This window comes from Perissodus microlepis, chromosome 17 (genome assembly GCF_051167445.1).
Source record: "Perissodus microlepis isolate ML-2025 ecotype Zambia chromosome 17, ASM5116744v1, whole genome shotgun sequence".
NCBI lineage: Eukaryota > Metazoa > Chordata > Actinopteri > Cichliformes > Cichlidae > Perissodus > Perissodus microlepis.
This window is the reverse complement of record NC_140477.1, coordinates 28,714,709-28,739,524: the sequence shown is the minus strand read 5'-3', so window position 1 is coordinate 28,739,524 and position 24,816 is coordinate 28,714,709. Positions and strand designations below refer to the sequence as shown.

At 39.7% G+C, this 24,816-nt stretch overlaps 1 pseudogene; it reads left to right on the top strand.

Annotated features, from left to right (window-relative positions):
- On the top strand, positions 1-22,038 carry LOC146369817 (uncharacterized; annotated as a pseudogene).
- The last annotated feature ends 2,778 nt before the right edge of the window (positions 22,039-24,816 follow it).

Genomic DNA, 24,816 nt, shown 5'->3' with positions numbered 1-24,816 from the left:
ATGCAGAGAGGAGCAGGAGGCCAGCAGGGTGCCCACCAGGCCAAGGTAGAGAACCGAAGACTTTGGGGCAAGCATTCCTTTGCAGCAGTTGCTGCAAAGAACAAGCCGTCACACCTCGGAGAGGGGAAAAAGAAGCGGTCAGCCTAGCACACCTGCAACATTCTGTGTCACACCTCTTTTCTCCCCCAAAGAGAAGGAAGGTGTTAGAAGGGGTAACCAAATCACTCCAAGGTTCAGGGTCTCCGGAAGTTTCCAGTTCACCAGGAGCACCCTCTCAGTCTCCTCCTCCAGTTCAGGGAGGACAGACTTGTGGACAAATGGCGCAGTGTCACCAAGCACTTCTAAGCACTCTGTCTGTGTCACCAAGCACTGCCCAGAGTCACCAGACACTTCACTGTGGTTTGGGGGTAACAAAAGAAATAAAACGTGCATTTCTGCAGCCAGGCAGTTTGCCAAGGGCGGAATGTCCCCCCAGTTTCAAAATAAAAACAAAAGAAAATCACTGCCATTTGTCTTTGTTCCCAGTGGGGGGAGCTCACGCTCTTCCCGAGGGGGAGAGCCCCAACTCCTTCCGGGAGACAGGGGTGACGTCACGCTACCGCGTCATCAGAGGCCCGCTCGCAGCGCGGCTGGAGCGGTGGCGCGCATGCGCAGTTCATCCCTGGGTCTTGTCAACCATTTCCCATGGTTACAGACTACAGTTTGTGGTAAAACCACTGAGATTCGGCGGAGTGTTAGCTTCTGTGGCCAGTGGCGATTCAGCGAATGTGCTGGAGGAGGAAATATCCTCCCTGTTACACAAACAGCCGATCAGAGCGGTTCCGAGCGAAGAAGCTCAGCAGGGCTTTTACTCCCGCTATTTCCTCATCCCGAAAAAGGACGGAACGTCGCTCCGTCCTATTCTGGATCTGCGTGTGTTAATCAAGCATTTGAGAAAGTACACGTTCAGAATGCTCACACACAAGACGCTTTGTCGCTCAATTCACACAGGTGATTGGTTTGTTACAATCGACCGATCATTTTCACATCGCCATTTATCCTCCACACAGGAAATATCTCAGGTTTATCAGAGCGTAGCGTACAAGTTTCAAACTATCCCATTTGGGCTATCCTTAGCTCCAAGGGTGTTCAGCAAATGTGTGGAGGCAGGGCTGTCTCCGTTAAGGAACAGCGGCATCAGAATATTCTCTTACATAGACGATTATCTAATATGCTCCGAGGTGGTAGTGAATCACCTCACGGAGCTTGGGTTCACAATCAACCTGGAAAAGAGCCACTTGGAACCCGCACAATTTACAGAGTATCTGGGGCTCAGAATAGACTCCATCTCTTATCGTATCGCACTTTCAGAGCGGAGGATCGCATCCTTCACTCACTGTCTTTCCCGTTTTCAGCTGGGGAAAGTCGTGCGGTTCCGACTCTGTCTCCGCCTCCTCGGCCTCATGGCCTCGGTGATATCGGTGGTACATTTGGGGCTGCTTATGGTGAGAGATTTTCAGCTGTGGGTCGCTTCTCTGCAGCTGTGCCCTCGCCGACATCTCAGTCGTGGTGTAAAAATAACGCAGCCGTGTATCGTGGCTCTCCGGCCTTGGAGGAGCCCGACAGCTCTCGCTGCGGGGTACCTCTCGGGGCAGTATCATCCAGGGTGACGGTGACCACAGATGCATCCCTGTCAGGTTGGGGTGCAACTATGATGGGCAGAGCAGTGAATGGCGTTTGGTCACAGAGACTCGCTCTGAATCACATAAATGTGCTGGAGCTCCGCGCAGTGCTCCTAGCCTTACGGCATTTTCTGCCATATCTCCGGGGACAACATATTTTAGTGAAAACAGACAACTCCACTGTAGTTGCTTATATCAACCGCCAGGGCGGCACCCATTCCCGGCAGTTACACAGGTTAGCCAGGGAAATAATTGTGTGGAGCAGCACTCGGCTCCTCTCCCTTCGGGCAACTCACGTGCCAGGAATTCTGAACAGGGGGGCGGACCTCCTGTCCAGAGGATATCCACTGTTCGGAGAATGGAGGCTTCACCCACAGGTGGTGGAGCAGATTTGGCAGAGATACGGCCGGGCTGCCGTAGATCTCTTCGCCTCGCGAGAAAACACATGGTGCCCTCTGTTTTTTCCCTGTCAGACGCAGATGCGCCACTGGGCGTGGATGCTTGTTTTGAGCGAGGGAACCCCACAATCACAACCAAAGCAGACATGACGCCAGACCACCAACCTCTGACTCTCTCCCCCACCGATGTAGGAGTGGTGCTGAGCAGGATCAATGTCCACAAGGCTGCAGGTCCTGATGGCATCCCTGGGCGTGTTCTCAGAGCGTGTTCTGAGGAGCTTGCAGGAGTGCTGACAGACATATTCAACCTGTCCTTGGCCCACGCCGTGGTACCGGCCTGCTTCAAATCCACCTCATCAGATGGCCTCATCAGTGACAACGATGCTGCTGCTTAACACTGCTGCTGCTTAACACTGAGAAGACCAAGGAGCTCATCGTGGACTACAGGAGGAATGCTGACCCACATCCACCCATCTACATTAAGGGGACAACTGTGGAGCGTGTGAGCAGCTTCAAGTTCCTGGGAGTCCACATCTCCGAGGATCTCATCTGGACGACCAACTGCTCCAAGCTGGTCAAGAAGGCTCACCAGCGCCTCTTCTTCTTGAGGACTCTGAGGAAGAACCACCTGTCCTCAGACATCCTGGGGAACTTCTATCGCTGCACCATCGAGAGCATCCTGACCAACTGTATAACAGTCTGGTACGGGAACTGCTCTGCCTCAAACCGGAAGGCGTTGCAGAAGGTTGTGAAAACTGCCCAACGCATCGCCGGAGCACCACTTCCTGCCATAAAGGACATCTACAGGAAGTGTGTCTGAAAAGGGCTGGGAAAATCATCAAAGACCCCAGTCACCCATCACATGGACTCTTCACCCTCCTGCCCTCTGGGAGGCGCTCCAGGAGCCTCCGGACTAAGACCACCAGGTACCGGAACAGCTTCTTCCCCACAGCTGTCAGACTCCTGAACTCTGCCTCCTGACATCTGACCCACGTTAACACATGGACTGGACATACACACACCCACAACCACCTACACACACAATGGACAACTGTACCCTCATACACACAATAATAACATGGACTGAACCACAACCACTAGCACTTTATATATCCTCTGTAGAAATTATCCACATATCTCACTTATCTTAACTGCACTACTGTATAATTCTGTGTAAATAATCATTCTGTACAATACAATAATTTTTAATTCTACAACTGTTTATAACCTGCATAGTTCACATTTCTGTATAGCTGTATATCTCATATTTCTGTATAGTTTTTTTATTTCATATTCTGTATAGTTTTTCATATTTACATCCTGTTCATAGCCTGTACATAGCTTGTACTCACTACAGCCTGTACATACTTATAGTTATAGCATATTCATAACATACTTCATAGCGTGTACATTATAACATACCATAATAGACCCATTTCTGTAATATACTCACATATCTATATTATTGCTAATATATATTTGTAATATATCTATATCATGGCTAAATCACTTCTGGATGGATGCAAACTGCATTTCGTTGTCTTGTACCTGTGACATGTGCAATGACAATAAAGTTGAATTCTATTCTATTTAAATACCTTGATGATACTTCTTACTGCAGTTCTTGACACTTAGAAATGCTCTTATAACTTTTGTACATCCATCTTCTGCTTTGTGAGCATCAACGATTCTTTATCTTAAGTCTGAACTGATTTGTTTTGTTTTTTCCATGGTCCTTATCAAGTGACAGCTCAAACTTTTGCTTAGGTTTTTATATTATGTCTAAATTGAAAGATAGCCCTCAGCTGTAAATAGATTTTATTAGCTTTGGGCATTGCAAAGTTAAAGCACATCATTGCGCAGCACCAGTTTGTTCAGTTATTTGTGGGCTAATAATTTTGACACTGGTCATTTTTGTTTTATTCTGAAATGTTTTTTCTGTTATTGTGTATAAGAGAATAATTGATCCTCTCTAAAGAAAACTGCTTTGTTTAGAAATACTATGTTTTAAATTCCTTGTTCAGTTGAAAAAGCACCTAGGAAAATTTTGAGAAAAACTTCAAATTTCAAATGAGAGACTAATCATTGTGTCCTCATCTGTTTACCTCAGCTTCTGTCAGTATGGGTGTAGCTCTCTGGCTGCTGCTCTATTAAAACACTGATGGAAAAGTTAATCATGCTGGTGGTGATGTTTGAAAGAAAACTGTGATTTTGATCAATCAGGGACAACTTGCCTTGAGTATCTTGCCCAAGAATATTTGACACATGAAGTGAAGGAGCAGAGGTTCAACACACTGACCTCGGATTAAAATTCAACCTGCTCTATCACCTGAGCAACAACTGCCCCTGTGTGGTGACTGTTAAAACTAAATCCTTCACCACGTCTAGATTTGATGTTGCCATTTGTCTCGCTTCACAAATTAGCAGCAGGACAGACGTTTCTCTGTAGGTCTGTTGTTAACTGGTTTGAAGTTACAGACATGGACAAAATGCATCTACAGCTTAACAGCAGGGACAATTATGAACACACCGCAGCTAGAATGACTTTAATTAAGAAATATAAATGTTATCTAAGTCTAACATAAGAAGGCAGTGGATGCCAAATATGACTAACACTCATAAGATTCATTTATTTATTTTTAATAAAAAAAAAATACAGCACTCAGGTTTTGTATGTCGATCCACACAAAGGAATTTTGTTAAACAGCATCTGACTGGGACAATGAACAGACAAAACAGTGTTTGCCAGCGCTAGTGTTTAAGCAAATGATTTAAATGAGTAATTACAATATAACAATTTAGTAAAATACAGGCAGTCACCTGCACTTAATTTAATAGCAACTGTGTCAAATCTAATTGGGGCTAATTGATACCTGCTGCAAATACAATCAGCAGGACCTCAATGGAGATCTAATTGTCAGATGTCAGAAATCATCATGTATATATAGAAAAGAAAATCAACATAGTACAAAGAGACCCCATGCTTGAAACCTTGTTTTGTTTGTTTCCCCCCCATTCTGCCCTTCCGGAGATTCCAGACTATTTGTTTAACTCTGCTAAAATTTGAGTTCAGCTTTGTGGCCATGGAGCTGGCTTACCATTGAAAACCACTGTTAAGGATTTCTACAGATAGATGTAGAAATAATCTTTCAGACAGCAAAGCTATGCATTGCCCCCCCCCCCCCCCCAAACACAGCAGATAAGTCAGCAGTAAGCTAACGTTCACCTCTGTCTGCAAATATCCTCCTTGCAGTGTAGGGAGATATGGTTGGAGTGATGATATAAATTATTTACACAGAGTAAACCATCAAAACACTTTGCTAATGACTGAGGCAACAGGTGCAGAACGGCGAAGGTCATTTTTTGATGTGATTACATTTTAAAATTTATACTCCCAACATCAAAAAGCCTCAATCAGCACTCCATCTGGCAGCGATGCAGCAAATCAACCAATCACAATTAGCGTACGAGTCATTAGGTTCATGAAAGTGTGTGTCATCTTGTTCCCCTTGTTACTGCTAATATGAAAACCCCCTTTTGGAAGATGCTAACTTTTGCTGAAGGTATGACTGAGCAGGATGCTAATAAGGACAAGATGACTTGCCTTCTTTAGGGTTGTTGTAAAAGCATTAGGGCCCTGCACTCAGTCTGTCTCCCAACACCTCGGCTCTTCCTTCGTGAGAGACGGCAGATCTAATGGGAGCCAATGGTTAATGCATGAGAGACCTTACTTTAGACTAATGTCTCCTGCAAAGTGCAAAATGAGGGCACATGAGGAGAAAGAGCAGTAACAGGCAGAAAAAGGGGGAAAAAAAGTTATTTTTAAAAACAGACCACTGACACACAAGACTTTAGAAATGATGTAGCCATGTTCTCTGAATTACATTTGTATTTTCACATTGGGGGCCAGGTTCTGTCATAGTTCACAAACCCAAATTTCATATGATCAGTTGAATAAAACAGCCAAAGTGGTTTGAAAATCCTTGTTTTTAGTTGGAAACCAAAAACAGAAAGGACAAAAAGAAAACTGGGATCATCTTATTATTTTAAACAGAAATCACCTGAGAAAAAATTATCTATAATGTTGGAATTTGAGACCTGCTTTCTTCCTTGGTTTTCTCCTGACCAATATGACAAATAACGTTTGCTATGGGCATGTGACAGTTGGGTGAAATGTGGGTAAGCATTATCTAGATTTGATTTGCATCTTGGTTGTTGTTTGGTGTCTATTTAGGAGGAGTTTTAACTTTTTATAAGATCTTTTGAGTTTGTGATATGTCTCCTGGTGCAGCTTTGCTCCAGTTTTTATTTATTTTTCATAATTTGAGAAGTTTTCTAAATTCTAGCTTTGCGGGGTGGGTGTTGAAATATACAGTGCTTAAACGGTGCTTAGACTTCCACCCAATATCATATTTATGTAACAGCACCTCTTAATTAACAATACTGATAATTATTGGTGGTAGGTTTCTTTAATGCTTAATCCACCATTTTGCACAAGCTCCTTAACTGAAATAGTTTTAATGCTAAAATAAAATAATTGTTATTAATAAGAGTTTTTCAAATTTACTGTTTTACAAAAAAGCTACATAAAAATAAATCAGAGCATGTTATCATTTTTGGATTAAAACAACAAATTACAGTCATGCACTTGCATTCTTCTACAGAAAACATAGTTTTATTGGTTGTGTGTTATGCTTGATAATTTTGTATTGGCAGTGTGTCGGCTCAAATCTGGGTATAAAATGTGTGAATTCAGTTTAGCCTAATAAACAACAACATATTATTTATTTTTAGTTTTAAAGAAGTTTTTGACAAATTTCTAAAATATTTGTTTTCTTGTTTTCATGATAGATGTTCAAACAAACTGGTTAAGCACTGTACCAGTACTGTCTATACAAGTGATAATTAATAATGAAAAATGCATATCACATAACAAATGGTCGTATGATCATATAAAATAGAGTTAAGATTAAAGACTTACTTTCATCACTCTCTGGAAAGCTCTTAGCTATCAGTAGCTGCTGTGTTAAACTCTGCTAGTCACAGTGATGTCTGTGCTGTGTGCATGGTCTGAATAAACAACTTAAGTTTGCTGCTCTGTTTTAGCTTTATGATCATTTCTAGATGTTTCAAGTAACAATTTTACCATTTGCTTTATTTAGGGTATTCATGGATTATGATTTTTATATTTAAAAAGACAGTTTCTGGGTGTTTTTTAACATCTGCTGTATGTTTTGTTGGTGATTCTGGTAGCTGAAAGTTTGCAGTGTGTTCTGATTTCATATGTGTTTAACATCTGCCCTTCAGTCACTCCATTCATATTATCCCTTCACCAAACCTCTTCATCCATGAAGTACTGCATAATCTCCTTTCTTTAAAATTAATATTTATTGTCAGTATTGTCATGTTTATGAATGCACCACCATAATCATGCTGTGAAAATCTCATATTCTCATAGTCCTACTTCTAGTTCAGGGTCATTATACATCCCAGTATTCATTAAGTCTGTCCAGTCTTTCATCAAGGATACTTAGAAAGGTTTTACTTCTGACTCTGGCCATTCTGAGGTCTGTACCATGCATCAGCCACCCCTCTGGCCCTGCCCCACAAATGTGGGGTGAATGAGAGGCCGGAAGACATACATAGTGTCAGTACACCAATCTACTGGGTGTCCTCAAAGGTTTCACATATCTCAGGGCTGAAATTAGGTGCTGCTGTCGAGGACTGTGCCACATCTATAGAGGTAACAGATAATAAGGAGTGGGTGTCTGACAGATGACCTGCATTAAAACTGTGTTTCAGCCGTACAGTCAGAAAATGACTGTGTATGATGGGTGTGGTGGGGGTTGAGCAGGGGTGGAGGAAATATTCATGACTCACTCAGTAAATGACTTCAAGGAAACCTTTTTGCACAGCGGCATTTATCAAGTGTTAATGAACAGCAGAAAGGGTACAAATGCAAATGAGGAGACTGGGAATGGAGAAAGAGAGACAGATGGAAAGATGGTGAGTAAGAGAGAGGGAGGGAAAGAGGGAGGGAAGAGAGGGAGAGAAAACTATCATCACTGTGATGAATGAGGGTGGTGGCAGAAGACCCGCAGGCGATCACTCAGTCACTGAGACAGGCTTCTGTGGCCCTAACTTCATTATCATGACACAGTCACATCAACACACTCCTACAGATAAGAGCACAGGAGAACTCAGCTCTAGAAAGGATCAGTTAAACTGGTCGGGGTTCAGTGGTTTGTCACAGATAGAGAGGATGGCTCTGCTCTATTCAGGCTTTAGAAGCCTGTCAAAGCTTCCGGTTTACTCTCTGAGAATTATGACAGTGTGAACTGGGTTACTGAGATTTCAGTTTCCAAAATTATTAACCTACTCTGTCCTATAATTATATGAATATTTCTTTGTTTGGAAACTGGGGGTATCTGAAATACTAACATTAAATATACATAGGCTAAGAGATCTATAAGAAAGTTTAAGTCATGTGATATAGAAGAATTTCACAAAAAGTACACCCTTAACATATTCATAGGAATTAAGAGGGGGATGTTAATCACATGAACTTGAGTAACTGATATCAGCAAATGTGAGAACAGCTATAAAGCAGACGTTCTGGATCTGGAATATTCAGGTGTATATTAACCCAATGACACAATATTCCTAGGAGTGAACATCCCTGCAAATTCATCTCAAGGTCAGACCGTGCATTGTTTAGAGAAATTTCAAAAATCCCAAGAGCTACATCTCAGCTACATCCTCAGTTAGCACGCTAAAGCTCATAGTTTAGGACACGAGACAAAGACTGAGCAAGTATGGCTGGTTTGGAAAGGTTGCTGGGTGAAAGCCCCTTCTCTCTACAAAGAGCAGCATGGCTTAAGTTTTCTAAAGTTACATCTGAATTACATTGACACGAGATTTTTGGAACCATGCTCTTTGGACAGACAAAACCAAAGTAGAGATGTTTGGTCCTGATGCACCGCACCATGATTGACAAAAACTGAGCACAGCATATCAGCACAAACATCTCATGCCAGCAGTCAGGGACACTAGTGTATGGGTGGCTATTTGGGTTTGTTTTGCAATTGCAGTCACTGAGTCAACCATGTGTACCTATGTATACCAAAGTGTTCTGAAGTCAAATGTGAAGCTGTCTGTCTGACTGCTAGAGGTGGTTTGAAAGTGAGTCATGCAACAGAACAGTGATCTCAAGCACGCTCAGCAAATCTACAACAGAATGGCTGAAAAAAAAAAATCAAGGTGTTGCAATAATCCAGTCCAAGTCCATACCTCAAACTAATTGAAATGCTGTGAGTGTATGAGAGTGTATACCCAAAAGCTCACAACACTGTAAGGAAAAGTGGCCCAAGATTCCTTCACAATGATGTAAGAGACAGATAAAGTCATACAGAAAACAATGTCTTGTTTTGCTCCTAAAAATGGGGTGCACTTTTTTTTACAATTTTACTCAGGACTGGATGTCCTATAAAAACTTTCTTTTCCACATGATTATAGGTTGAAATTGTTTTCCACAATGAATTCCTTTTTGTAGAGACAAAGGGTTAAGTGTCAGTGTTTTTATACTATACTTAGAGAAGTGATTTATGTGGTCAATCTGTAACTATTGTGCTTAAAGATGATTGGATTTTGAAACAAAGTTACTACTCAGGATATATAGAAGGCATTTTAAACACCATTTTGCCATATGATCTCTGTGTAAAATTACTGGGGTATGTGAATAAATGGTAGCGTATTTACATATCCATAATTCCGTTTTAATCAGGTGTCTAGCCATTTAATGACTGCAAGTACACAAAGTTCTCTCCTCTGAGCTCCATTTTCTTCTCAAATTTACATATTTCTTACTTGGCACGTAGTGCTGGTTATCCCAGTGAGTTGGTGAGCTGACTGGTTTTGTTCTACATCCACCAACCAAATGGACCATTCAGCTCAACCGAAAGGACCACTCATTAGTGTTTACTTCTTGTCATCCTGTCACTGGCATGGCTGGCACAGATAGACACTTTCTTCTGCAGCATGACAGGGTTGGTGAGTGGAGATTCCTACAAAAAACAACTAACTGTAGCTGCTGTTTTAGATTTACTTTTTGTGTTTTTGCCCATTAAGGATTGTGGCTGAGATGGTCAAGTTTCATGAGACTTAGGTTTCATGAGACTTAAGTTTCATGAGACTTAAGAGAAGGCAAACATCATTAGTGGGTAAGCCAATCCCAAACAATCAGGATGAATAAGTAGCACAGGAAAGGAAAAGGCTTTTCTTGTCACAATGAAGCAATCAAATTGCATTTTTTTTCCCACATTACTTTACCACCCTCTTAAACTTCATTTGAGAATCCTCATGCATGGTTCTTTGTGGTTGATTTGTAATTGACAGGTTCTAAAAAAAATTGTTCCAATAAACAATTAAACTGATTTGTGTTTTGTTTCCAAAGCTGCTCTCTGCCCGCATTTTTCTTTAAATTATGGCAGACAACATGACTTTGCAGTTTCATATTGCTCAGAAAAAAAAGCTGGGATCCAGTTTGCAGGGTACACGGATATTTTGTATTTGTTATTGGCTATGAGACCACTCCACATTCCATATCAACCCATGCAGAACAGTTCCACTTGGCGTCCTTCAAAGAATCTAGTGCCAGCAAACAAGCCCTTATGCCTTGAGCCATGGTATTTATCATAATTGGAATTCATATCCAATTTTGTACCAGTTGTTTCATCTTTGTCAATTTTGTCCCTGGGTTAATTTTGCCTTACATTGATTCCCATCCTCCTGGGCGATTTGCAGCAATCTGTGTCTGATTACACCCTGTGTGATTGATGAGGCGCTGTGTCCTCCTATGCCTTTGGTCTTGCAGTGTAACCGACACAGGTGCTACCGCATTATGTAAAGACACCACACAGCGTTTAAAACGGTGACCACTTGTCTGAGCATCATTATAAATTCAAAAGCTTTACGTGGCTTGTGAAGTGTGCTCAGTGTGACCAACAGGGATGGCTTGGCGAAGCTTTAATCAATGGAAACTGCAATCTTGCTAATGCTTTGTGTTTTTTTTTATGGAAGCAGAGCACACATAAATGTGATGAGTGGAATAGTTTCCATGGTGGATAGCGAAGCTGTGAATCGTGATCCCAAAGATGCATTTTATCGTTAATTGAAATGTGGGAGGTGGGAATATAAAAGGTCCATATCAAATATTTATGCTGTGAATTAGCCTCTTTTCAAATGTGAATGAGATCATTACATAAAATATGCATGAGAGGATAGGTCATTAGGAAGCAACTTAGACCATTTTTGGCATACTAGGAGAATACAGTGAAACAGAGATGCTCAGAGCAAATTATTACTGGAAAAAAATTGTAGTGAACATAGGAAGATACGATCGATTCATTAAAGTTTAACATGCAATATGTGTATGTATTTATTGAAACGGTATTCTGCTGTTATTTAATCTTTGACACAAGCCCGTGAGATTTCATTCATACCCACCTACCAAATGACAGTAGGTACGAATACCAGATAAGTGCTCCTCAAATGATGGACATCTGAGGAAACTAAGAAAAGATAATCTCAGAAAATGTACTTCATGAAGCCAATATTCCACTGATACCACACAGCTCACTGTCAGGGGAAGAAAATGTGTCACTGGTGTTTAGAGCAGGTCATTTTTCTAATTGTTTAGAATATTCAAGCAACTCAAGTACAAGCGCGGTTATGAAAAGTACAAGCTGAATGCAATGATTTATGAATCGCACACTGTTATATGACATTAAAATTACAAATGCCAATTTAGCATTTTTTTAAATAGATCAAATTCAGGAGCAGTCCTATCTGATACAAAAAGAGCTGTTGATTAAAAAAAAGGCAAAATTACGTTAATCAGTGAGTTTAGATTGTGGTAGAAGTTACAGATGGGTTAAGGGTGGAGGTTGAATTACATCAAGGTTCAGCTGTACCCCTTCTTTGTACCTGATGGACAGGTTAACAGATGAAATCAGGTAAGAGTCTCCATGAGGTTTGGTCTGGTATGAGTCTTTTACGGTGCTGTGGAGAAATTTTGGCCCACTCATCTTTGCAGAATTGTTGTAATTCAGCCACATTGGAAGGTTTTCAAGCACCAGCCGCCTTTTTAAGGTCATGCTACAGCATCTTTATCAGATTCAGATCAGGACTTTGACTAGGCCACTCCAAAGTCTCCATTTTGTTTTTCTCAAGTCATTCATAGCTGGACTTGCTGGTGTGTTTTAGATCATTGTCCTGAAGAAAAACCCAAGTGCGCTTTAGCTTGAGGTCATGAACAGATGGCCGTACATTCACCTTCAGGTTGTTTTAGTGGACAGCAGAAATTCATGGTTCCATTTACCAAAGCAAGTCTTCCAGATCATGAGGCAAACCAGCCCTAGACCATTACACTACCACCGCCATATTTTACTGCTGGTGTGATGTTCCTTTTCTAAAATGCTGTGTTACTTTTACACCAGATGTAATGGGACACACACCTTCCAAAACGTTCAACTTTTGTCTCATCAGCCCACAGAGTATTTTCCCATAAGTCTTGGGGATGATAAAGATGCTTTCTGGCAAAACTGAGAAAGAAGCCTTTATCTTCCGTTTCCTAGCAGTGGTTTTCACCTTGGAACCCAGCCATGCAGACCATTTTTACCCAGTCTCTTTTTTATGGTGGAGGTGGAGTAATGAACATTGACCTTAACTGAAACAAGTGAGGCCTGCAGTTCTTTGGATGTTGTTCTGGGGTCTTCTGTGACTTGTTGGACGACTTGTTGCTGCACTCTTGGGGTAATTTCGGTAGGCAGACAACTCCTGGGATCCATCGATCTATCGATCTATCTATCGATCTATCTATCTATCTATCTATCTATCTATCTATCTATCCATCTATCCATCTATCCATCCATCCATCCATCCATCCGTAGGATCCCTCCTTTGGGTAGTTTGAACACATGTACCAAAGTTCACTATGCTAAAACAATGACTAAATTCTCTACAGAATCAGGTGCTTCTCTGTATTCGGCAAGCAAGACATAAAAACAATGACTGCTCAGCTGGCTTTAAGGTCACAACAGCAACCCCAAGAGGCCTGAGGCACTCTGATGTGAATTGAAAGTCCTTTATTAAAGCACGAGGGACCAATGTCTTTCAGTTGCCCTGACAAAGAGCCTCCTGAGTCCCAATACAGTGGTTCCTCAAACTTCAATAAAAGCCTATTACAGAGCACTGCCACAGATCTCTTGGGATTTCCAACCACAGGGTCAGGGGCTAAATGTAAGTTGAGCAGGGTTTATCTCTATAATCCTGCTCTTGGTTTCCATCCTGTGGTGTACCCAGACCATTTTGTAATAAACTGAAAAGGTATTAACTATGGAGTTAATCTCATATGTATAACATGGGTCTGCAGATCTGCTAACAATGATGATAGAGGACTCTTAATCAAGGTGATTCTCTTTGGCTCACGGACACTTGTGAAGTAACTGTAGGTTGAGGGTGACGTGACATCACTGAGTAATGCCCTGGTGTCATGTCCTACATCGTGAGGTTAAGGTTCTTAAAGTCAGTTTTTCTTCAAGCACTTAATAATAAACAGTATTTATTTAATCTACACATTCACTACATTTGACCTTAATGAAAACACTTCATGTGATGTTTTCTGTTCAAGGGAAAATTCAGCTCAAAGCATGTTTATGCTGTTAGAAAATCATTACTTTGATGGGCCTCTTTTTAAGTGGATGTTTTGCACTTCTGTTTATTTTTTTTCATATATAACAACAATTAGATGATGGTAGATGTTAATACTAAACAAGGGCATTTAAAAAACAATTTAAAAGCTTTTTTTTTAAATATATGAAAAATCAATATCAAGATATGAGAAATTAAATTTAGAAAAGTAACTCTACACTAATGTTGGCCTGAACAGACCAGAATGTGATGCACCACTGACATGTTGATGTACCGTTGTTGGTGAGCATGTTAAAATAATTATTGTGTTTTTTTTTACACAAAATTCTAACTCTCCACTTCCAAATTGACATCCCTCACATGACTACACTACTGTAACCCACTCACTCTGTTCATGCAAAAGCAATCACCACGTTTCCCAGCTTCAGTTAATTCAAAGTGCCACTACCAGAAATCTCACCATCTCTAATGAAGGATTAGATTCTACATCACCAATTCCAATTTCATTACACCACAGACCTATGTATTTTAGAGTAGATTTTAAGATTCCAGTTATTGCATTACAAGGTCCAGATGGGACAGGTCTCAGAGCAGATCCATTAATGTTTAATCCCATATGTGGCTAAGTGTAGGCTGAGATCCTCAGGTAGGTCTTGTGAGAGGTTCCGAGATCTAAACTTAAAAGCAGGGATGATCCTTCCTTAAGAATTCTCTGTCTCATTTGCTTTTCAAAAACACCTTTACCATAATTCTTGGCAGTATATGTGTACCAATTCATTCTATATTTGCAGTTCTTACTGACCACACATACAGACTGAACAAACAGCATATCACATAACTGGACCAGGTGACCCTGAATCCTCCCTTAGTTATGCTGCAATAGACGTAGGCTGCCGGGGGATTCCCAAGATGCATTGAGTTTTTCTTTTCCAGTCACCTTTCTCACTCACTATGTATTAATAGACCTCTCTGCATTGAATCATATCTGTTATTAACCTCTGTCTCTCTTCCACAGCATGTCTTTTATCCTGTCTTCCTTCTCTCACCCCAACCGGTCGCAGCAGATGGCCGCCCCTCCCTGAGCCTGGTTCTGCCGGAGGTTTCTTCCTGTTAAAAGGGAGTTTTTCCTTCCCACTGTCGCCAAAGTGCTTGCTCATAGGGGGTCATATGATTGTTGGGTTTTTCTCTGTATCTATGAAGCGCCTTGAGGCGACTTTTGTTGTGATTTGGCGCTATATAAATAAAATTGAATTGAATTGAATTGAATTGAATTGAATTGAATAACCGTCAGACAGCATTTAGAGTAACTGATGGAAAACTGGAATTGTTTCCAAAAAAACAATGAACTTATTAACCTCATTCCCCCGTTGTGTTTATAAAAAACATTTTTTACTTTCTTCTCGCAGTCCAAAACTAGATCTACTGAAACTTTTTTAATGTATTCTGTTGCTCAACTATATGTTTATCATGCTTTGACTTTTTTCCTCAATTGTAATATTTTACCTGATTAAGCCTTTAATTTCTTTATTGACATATTTTCTCTCTCAATATAGAGGATGCACAAAGACCTCTGCCTTCTGATATATTTTATTATATTTTTCATTTTGCTTTCATGTTAATGGTAGTAAATATTATTGTTTGCCTTGTTTATTGGTACCACAGGAAGTACTCTATTTTCAGAGTGTCCGCACTGCAGAACGGTCATTGCAGTGTTTTTTCTTCAGTTTCTACTACTGAGTAGTCATTATTTCAGGTCAAGAAAACTCTGGGTGACATAGGTGTACTGTGACTGGTGAAACACACCTGCAGTACTGGTAACCACAGTAAGAAAAAATTAAAGAATGGTACATAAAACAAGTTTATGAGACCTGGGAAAAGCTCCAACCGTCAGCACCTTAAACCAAGTAAGCTTATAGTCAAGACCAAGATTATGTGAAATGTGATTGAACAAATCAATGCTCTATCATGGTGTTTTAGGTGGTATTGTGGTTCTTGGGGAGTGCACAGTTAGAGGTGAAACCTTGGCTCATGTATGCCTATAAGTTTCCATTTTGTATTATAACCTTACTGGCTAATTTGTGATGCACATGTAATGTGAATATCCTGAGTTACACGCTGGAGAGATTACATCTCTCGGCTGGACTGGGAACGCCTTGGTGTCCCCCCCGGACAAACTAAAGGAGGTGGCTGGGGGAAAGGAGGTCTGGGCCTCACTGCTTAGGCTGCTGCCCCCGCAACCCAGCCCCGGATAAGCAGGAGAAGATGGATGGATGGATGGCTATGACTCATTTCTTTATATGCAATGCTAATAAATATATATTAGCATGTGTTTGCTAACTTGTTATGAGGAATAATGCTAGTTCACTCAATGTTATGTTTGACTTAGACTACTTTGAGATTGACACTGAAACTCCATCTCAACTAATAAATTATGTATGCTCAGTGAATGGGAAGATAATGATCTGGTTTTGTTGTGTTTATTTAGTTTGACAAACAAGAGAAAAGGAGCAAAATGCATAAAGCATACCATGTATAGAAAACTTAAAATAATGTGCCATTGTTAACTGCAGATGCAGACCAAAGTAAAGAAGAATCTGTTTAAAGGTCCCTTTCTCTCATTCTGTTCGCTGTCTGTCTAACTTGATTTAAGTCAAGTCTACATCTAGTGAGGGCAGAACAGGTAAACATGGTTCAATCCCAACATTTTGAGACATATAGCTGTCATTAAAATCACAAATACAATATTTTATTTTAGTTTAAGCACATTATATGTTTGCTATGTTCTGTTGCGAGTAAATAATGGGTTTGAATATGGGCTTATGAGTTTGTGAATGAGAATTGGGTTCATGGTGGCCTAGTATATGGGACTGTTATAATGGATTCACTAACTGACTGTGGGTATTTCCTGGAAGCAGTGTGTACCAGAGCAGACAAGTACATAACAACCACAGTAAAGTCACAGTAGGAAAGATTTCTTTTTGCTGCACATAAAACACAAACGAGGTTTTGTTTTTGTTTTTTTGCTTTTGGGGTGATGTTGTGATAATCAAGAAGGGAACGCCTATACGTAAATATAACTCTCTGAGTCTAATGCATCAAAGGTTTAGGGTTAACTCTGACACTGTATGCCTCGGAGAAAAAAAAACCTTGATTGCCAAGACTTGAAAGGAAAAAAAAAGCCAAAAATCACATACTCTGATGGCATAGGGTGAGGGAGGGGTTTGGGTGATTGTTATAATCATAAATCAGTGTCTAGTTTAAACCTTGGTACACACAACTGCGGAACTTCAAGAATTTCTTCATGTTTCATTTTAACAAGAACATATTCACAAACACATTCAGACTCTGCAAGCACATTATGTCCTGCTATGCACTCCGTCTGCACCAGAACATGGCCGTGCGTCAATGGATGGCTTTCTGATGGTGTTTGTTTGGTAAAAAAAACACAAAAAACCCCGACCCGCATGGCCATTAACAATCTCTAACAGCAGTTAACAGAAAGTCCATCTACCCAGTCTTATTTTCTTATACTCCCATCAGAACCGAAAAAGAATAAATCATTAATAAATGACTCTTTTTCAAAGTATCAAAAATCAGACCTGCAGTTTTTTCGACACCTGTGTGACACATCAACTAACAAATAAGAAAACAATCTGTGCTGATTTGATTGTTTGGAGGAAAATCTTACATGCTCTTTTGTAATTACATACGACTGTTACAATTACTCGAAACTCAAATTGCTTGCCAATTTAGATTTGGCTGATTTTTTAAATCACTCTGTAAAAAAAACAATAGAGTGATTTTTTTTATGACTTTGCTGCAAGTGTCATGTATTAAGACTGAATGGGAATGTTACATTTTTAGTAATTTCTTTTCCTAAGCAAAATGGTGGTCAACAAATCACAGACATCATTTGTCAAGGGACTGGTACTTTCTAGGACAGCAAACATCTGTGTGAACAGATATAGAAGAGTGTGAATGTTTTAGGCACATTCTATTTAAGATGGATTTTTCAGTTCTGGCATCAAACTGCATCATGCTTGGCAGGATGTGAACAGTAAGGCAGCTCCAATAGCTGTCATGTATCATAATAAAGTGTTATGTATCCAAGAAGCGTGCATGATGAACTGAAGACAAATTTATATAAGCACCATTTCAGATCCATTAACAGATGTTGAAAAAAATGTAATTGTATCCATCTAAACAAAATGCAAGTAGCAATTTATATGTAAGCTGTGCTTCTGACATTTTTATTTGCTATTACAGTAACTAGTCTAACAATGTCAATATGCGGTCTGCAGACATAGCCTCTATAGTAAAGGCAACTGAATTTATACAAATATTTTTGTTTTTAAAGCAAAAGGATGCAGTAGCCATATAATTCCCATTAAATACAATCACATTTGACCCTAAGCACCCTGCCACACACCCCTTCAAATAGTTGCGGCTTCCTTGCTTGCGGCTTAGTTGCGGCTTCCGTGCTTCCTCAGAAGTCTGGTTTTTAGGGTTTTCTCTCTGTTATTGAAGAGTCCTACAATATAGAGTGCCTTGAAGCAACTCTTATTCTGATCTGGTTAAATTCAAATTACATTTAATTGAATTAATCAGTTCATTGTATCATTGTTTGTCATTATTGTATGGATAAGAGTGAGCGCATAGATATAAACGAATGTCTTGTGTATTCAGCCCTGCCTTTAAAGAAGTCTTGACAAGTTGTAAAACTAACAATACTTTTACAAAATATGTGTTTATTGATTTTACTTATATTACCTCAAATAACTTTTATTTTGCTGTATGTTAAGTATTACTGCATTAAACACCTCTTGGGACTCGTAATCGCTGACAGGTAGTGAAAAAATGTGGAAAGCAGACATGGAGAGTGCTCCCCTCCAACATAAATGTTTTACCTTATTGCTGAAATGAATACAGTATGTTTCAAATTTCCAACTTTGAATCCAGATGGTCTCTGTGTCCACTTTTTTTATTGCACTCTTCACAGTTGTAGAACCAGTTAGCATATAGTTGGTGAGTGTTTACAGACAAGTCTGTGTTATCCATACAAATTACTGGTGACAAATGGTATCATCTAGCAACCAAAGCAACTGAAAGAAGATTTCCAGCGTACTGTATGCCTGCAAGCTATCTCCTGCAACCACTCACATACCAGTTGGGGAATCCACATTGTTCCCTAGCGACTAGTGGAAGTCAAGAATTGTTGGATGATTGAGTCAGACACGTTAGTGTAAAACCCCGGCTTTGTGAAATTCTAAAGTTTTCTTCGTGAGTTTGTTTCTGGTTGTGACCTTCGTCTCTTTGTGGATAGATTCCCCAGACCCATCCTGTAACCCTGACCTTTGGAACCCTGAGCATGAGCACAAGTTGTTTGTAGTGGCATATGTAAGGATTTCCCCCAGCGTAGCGTATTTTGGAGTATGAGTGTGAAGAACCCATACCCTTCCCCGAACCCACCTTTGGACCCCCTGGAAACCCGACTTCCCCTCGCCTGTATATCTGCATCTGGTGTTTTTGTCAATAAAGAGTCCCATCCGCCCACCGTGACAACAATATTAGACAGCAAAATGCTGTAGATACTGAAGTGAAATGAGACCAAATAAATGAGTTAAATGGCTAAATACACTTTTGTTTTAAATTTTTTCTTTCCATTGTTACTTAATAATGAATTCGAAGTATGTAAATTTACAGATGTATTTATTTTTGTGTTTCACAATGTTCAGCAACAGTTGTGGTGCTGAATGTTGATAAAAATTCTGAAAACTTTTTTGTGTCAAATTGTTACCCAGATTTACTTTGGCTTGTCCACAGACCTTTGTCCTTTATGCAGTGATGTGTGAGCTGTATGCGGGTATACAATGCATACCCACTTCTAGAAAGGGATTTTCACCAAATGAATGATAGTTGTCACAGCTATGCATCATTGCACATCTTCCAGAATAACGCTGCAGTCAATCATGTTACAGTGTAGCATGTAATTTTTCTGTGCATAGAGGCTTGTCTTCCCCAGCTTTATCCTCCCAAGCAACATTAAGCATAAAATGCACCAGTGTGAGGAAAAGTGCAGCATTAATGTCCTTTCCCTCGTCAACATGTATTCGACAAGCTTCACAGCTCAGACAAATACAAACATGAAGTGAGTAGAACAGCACACACAGTCAGAACACAAAAGAAAGTCTTCCGTCTCCTGCGCTAGTCATTGTTGCCAGCAAGTATTAGAGTCAGAAAGTAGGAACACTACAGTTTTGCACCTTCTTCATTCAGAAAATTTCAGCAGACAAATAAATGTGGAGCCAAAGCTACAGTGCTTGGATGTAGAACTTGTTTTTCATTGTTTTATATAATCTTGTATCAGTATTATCTCTAAGAGTTCACAAAGTACACGCACTTGTATGTACACTTTTATATGTAAGCTTCTAACGAAAAATAAGTCTAAATGTAAAGGTGGAAAAAGTTAGATTGAAGAATCTAATAAGAAAACACTATGGCAGCAGACAGGAAAACACACTAGCATTTCATTCAGCTGTAGTATTAAACACGTCTTAATGCACACTGTCACACCTAAAAAATCTGATACACCTAATTGATATAGATTTCACACAACTGGCTGCTGAGGCGGAACAGTCAAAGATCATCATCGTCTGCCCAATGCTGCAGCCACCTCTGTAATGTGTTTTCAACCGATCCTCATTCTGCTGAGGTTACGACCATGAAAGGACCCTTGAGTCAGACCCTGACCCATTGGGTCCACAGCTGAATGACTACGCATCCCTGAGGCGTGTGACTTGAATTTTGATCAGGAACAGCCTAACCTTCACTGCCATCCAAAAGTACAAAAGAGCCAGTCAGCCAACAAGATGCACAAAAGCAAGGTACTGAAGAACGCTTTCCTGGTTTCTAGAAACTCAAGTGCATTTCAAGCATAAAACCAAGACATAAATTTAGCATCCGAGTCAAGGTCCTGCATGGATAGTACCTATAATGATCCAGTGAAGGATGTGAGGAATGTCTGTGACTCAGTTCCATAACTTTCAGTTTAATGGCTAGGTATGGAAGCTCATATTCATATTCTACTCCACTAGGTTTATTTTTTGCTTGTTGGATTTTAAATATAGACTTTAATTCAAAACATAACATTAGCTTGTAAAATATAATTCATTGCTAAAGATTAAACAATCAAAAAAGATTCTGAATGCAATACTTATTACTGCAGAGCATTTTCTGATTGAAAGACATCAAAGGAACCCAACATATGGCACAATAGCACAAGAAAAAAAGGAGAAAAAATCCATTCACTCACACATTGTGCCTTTGGATTCAGGTTTCTCCCCTAAAGTAATATTAATAAACTAATCAAACTAGTAAAACTAAGAATTAAAAACATGAGTACCAGTGACGTTTACCTCAACAAATATTTTATCAAATTTCAAAAAGCTATATCTTATAAAAGCTTATATAGGTGCAGGTGAACTTCTACAGTCAATTAGTTCTTAGAATGAACTCGACTGAGAGTGCAGCAGGTTGACAACTATGACAGAAAGAAACAGTAATAGAGGGCAAATGTGCTACCTTACCTCAACTCAGCTTTTACGCGAACAGTTGGTTTTGCAAGTCAGGGGAAAAATACATGCTTCAGGGCTGTACAGGTATAAAAGAAGTGGAAACAGAAAGAATGTGAATGTTTTTCAACAGTCTCAATCTCTGAGAATCTCTGTGCTCCTTCATATATGATTAAAATGCTGGTAGATAAGATAAGAAATACTTAAAAAAAATCTTTATCCAATATTTGGCATTTTCTTTAGCCCAAACCACTCTTGCACCTCTATTTCAAAGATTGTAAGATATGCACTGCTTGCTGTCATCTTGCACCTGTTGTGCTGGATCACTGCACTTCCTGCACCTGGGATCTTTCCTGGTGACAGTGGTTAGAACTCAAAAAGGGAAAACCAGAAAATAATCAACCTTCATTCTGAGTGTTCACAGATAAACCGACGTAATGTCATGGTTCTGGGTCTCTAACCTAGTTTATTCATTGTATTTAGTCACCCTTCTTACTTACCCCTTGCAGCGGCAGCAGCAGCATCCCAGTACCCAAGCCAGCTTCTCACCAGTCTCCTCAAACTGGGTCAACTGACCAATGCTGCCAGTTGACCTGGGACAGCCAATGCCGACAGCTTCAGAGACTGGGAGCCCTGCACCTATCGAACTCCAAGAGTAAGGGTGTCCCAGGTCCAGCCTGGCACTTGACCGGTTCCTGATCTATGATTGAAGGGCAGGGCAGGACTTGTAATCTGCCATACCTGGCATTTTGCTGGTGGGCCGATGAACGTTTGGGCCAATGTGCCGGCTTGAAGGGCTGCTGTGCACGGGCTGTGCATGCACTGACAGCACTGCTTTCTGATCACACTCCTACTTACTCAACTTACTCAACAGTGATGGGGAAAGAGATGATGATCAGAAATCTGTTGGTTTATTTTAGTCTTTCCCCCCCCAAGCAAATCTGTTTGGCTGAGATTAAAGTTAAGTCTCACTGGAGCACCATCAGTTTATTATTGAAATGAATCAGTTGAGCTTTTTTGATGTTCAGATGTGTTGTGCTTGTTTATTTTCTATCAAAATTTACATTCAGGAAGGAAAATGAGAGCATTTTTACCCAAAGAAGAAACATCTGGACTAGCATGCTGTTTGTGGTTATCCCGAAGAGTGTCATCAAGTCTGCTCCAGAAATGATCAAATTAACTTCTTTTAATATTTAATTGATTGCATTCTAAACACCATCTGTCTGTTATAAGTTTTGAAAGTCTACTAGAGTTAAACATAATAGATAAAAAAAATAACATTTTATCTGTGTTTTCTTTTCATTGGACAGTGAAATCAGTCCAGTGTCTATAATCTTTCAAAATAATTCCATATGTCCTTTTATGGGGCAGCAAATTGCTGGACTAATTATAACACTATATTTATATATATAATAAAATAACATAAGCTAATGTTTCACCGTGAGCTGTGTCCTTGTTTAAAAATCAGGGCTCTTAAGTGTACTTGACAAGTAGGAACTATTGAGTATGCAAGTGCAAATTCTTTGTACCTTTACTGAGAAATGCCAACTCAAATTCTCTCGATCAAAGCTATCGTTTTGACTTGGTCAGCATCAGGTGATTGAGTGGGGAGGTTGATAGATAGAATAAATTTATCATAGACTGAGCCATAGAAAACATGAAATAATTGATTAAATAGTCAAACCAATGTAAGCACACAAAACAAGAGAGAAGCAAAAAGATGTAATTTTACTTACAAACTATTCGTTCTTAGATTAAACACTGGTTTCCCTGCTGTTGTCGGGACATTTCTATTTGGAAATGAACGCTAATAGCCACAGAGTATATAAAATATGGACACTGTTGCTGTGGCACTATCCACTGATATAAGAAGTTTTGCTCTTAAGCCTTCAGAGATGAGTGTTTTTGCCATCACCAGCTTGATGTTTTGATGAGTGAGGGGTGATATTGATTGACCTGCATGCTTATTGTCTAACACCTAACTGATTCAGTCAGAAGTCATTAAACAGTAAGTATAACCTTGTTTTAACACAAAGTTTACAAAACAGAATTAATATTGTATTCATTAATATAAATATTATATACCAAAAGTGCACAATATGGACCCTTTCTAGTACTGGCTAATTTGAGCCATAGCCTCATATTGTGCCACTTTAAGTTTTACTCTACTGTTTTGCATTTTTTTTGGATCCCTTGCAGTTTCATTCCCAATTCACCTTTTTTTCTTCCATTCAATGCATGATCATTTCTTTTTAAACTGTATAACAGTAAATTGTTTAATTAGTAAAATGAGGAATTTTTCCACACCTGGAGAACCCAAAAATTAATGTGGACGTGTAATCAGGGGCATTTCCAGAATTTTTTCATAGGGGTAACGATATGGGGGCGACTAAAAGCAGAATTTCCAGTTTTATTATGTTGCTATAGGTTATAATATATATATATAATATAATTATATATATATAATATATATAATATAGGTTATTTGAAAATTATGTCAGAAATAAAATAATTATATGCCTAGTTAATATCCTGCTATTAAAGTTGATATCGCTGAAAAGAGGTACATATGAAAAACAAAGATTTTGAAATCTTGGAGCCCTAAGATACACCAATGATCTGTCCAGGGATCATTAGTTACAGTTCAGTATTTTCTGAACATGGATCTTTAGTTTAGAGACAATTCAGCTAAAATAGACTTGTGTTTGGAAAAACTGCTGTGTGGCCATCTGCAAAATGTTTTAAACGTTTAAATAAGCAGCCAGGCTGCTTAAAAACAAGACGGACTGGCAACTAAATCGTCAGCAGGTGTCATCTTTGGTATGTAGGAGTCCAATTTTAAAAGAACACAATGCCTCCTTTCATGTTGTTTTTGGTGAATTGAAGAGTAGGCTCCATCAGAGGGCTTCCAGGAAAAAAGAAAAAGACCCAGTAGAAAGTCTAAGTGACAAAGCACTGGCAAAGGAACAGCAGCCTGACACTGTAGCACAAAAACATGTAGAGTGGGGAGGGTCAGTCGCTTTCATAACAGGGTACTCACATTTGCCAGCCCTGAGCAACAACCACTTTTGAAAAGGGGATTTACTTTGAATATGTGGGTATTCACAGGTGTTATTCTGTCATTTCTGAAAGCTCAGGCAGAATTAAATGAAAAAGCATAAAAAAAGGAATAGGAAAAATACATTTCATCCATTTGCTAGTCCTGCAGAGCTCTGAGTCTAAGCAGATTTTTAGAAGCTCCTCTAATCATTTGGTGCAGGATGTGGACAAAGCTTGGAAACAACCCAAAACCAAATGTGTTCAGTAAACAGGAAGGGAATGAAATGACAGTGTTGTTTTATGCAGGCTCCCTGTTGTAAAATTGATTTTGTAATCAATCCTATTTATTAGAATGCTAAAAACATATCATCAGGATATTGTGACTGTAATTAAAGACCAATGGGATCTTTACCTTGCTTGAGGGCACTTCCTGTTACA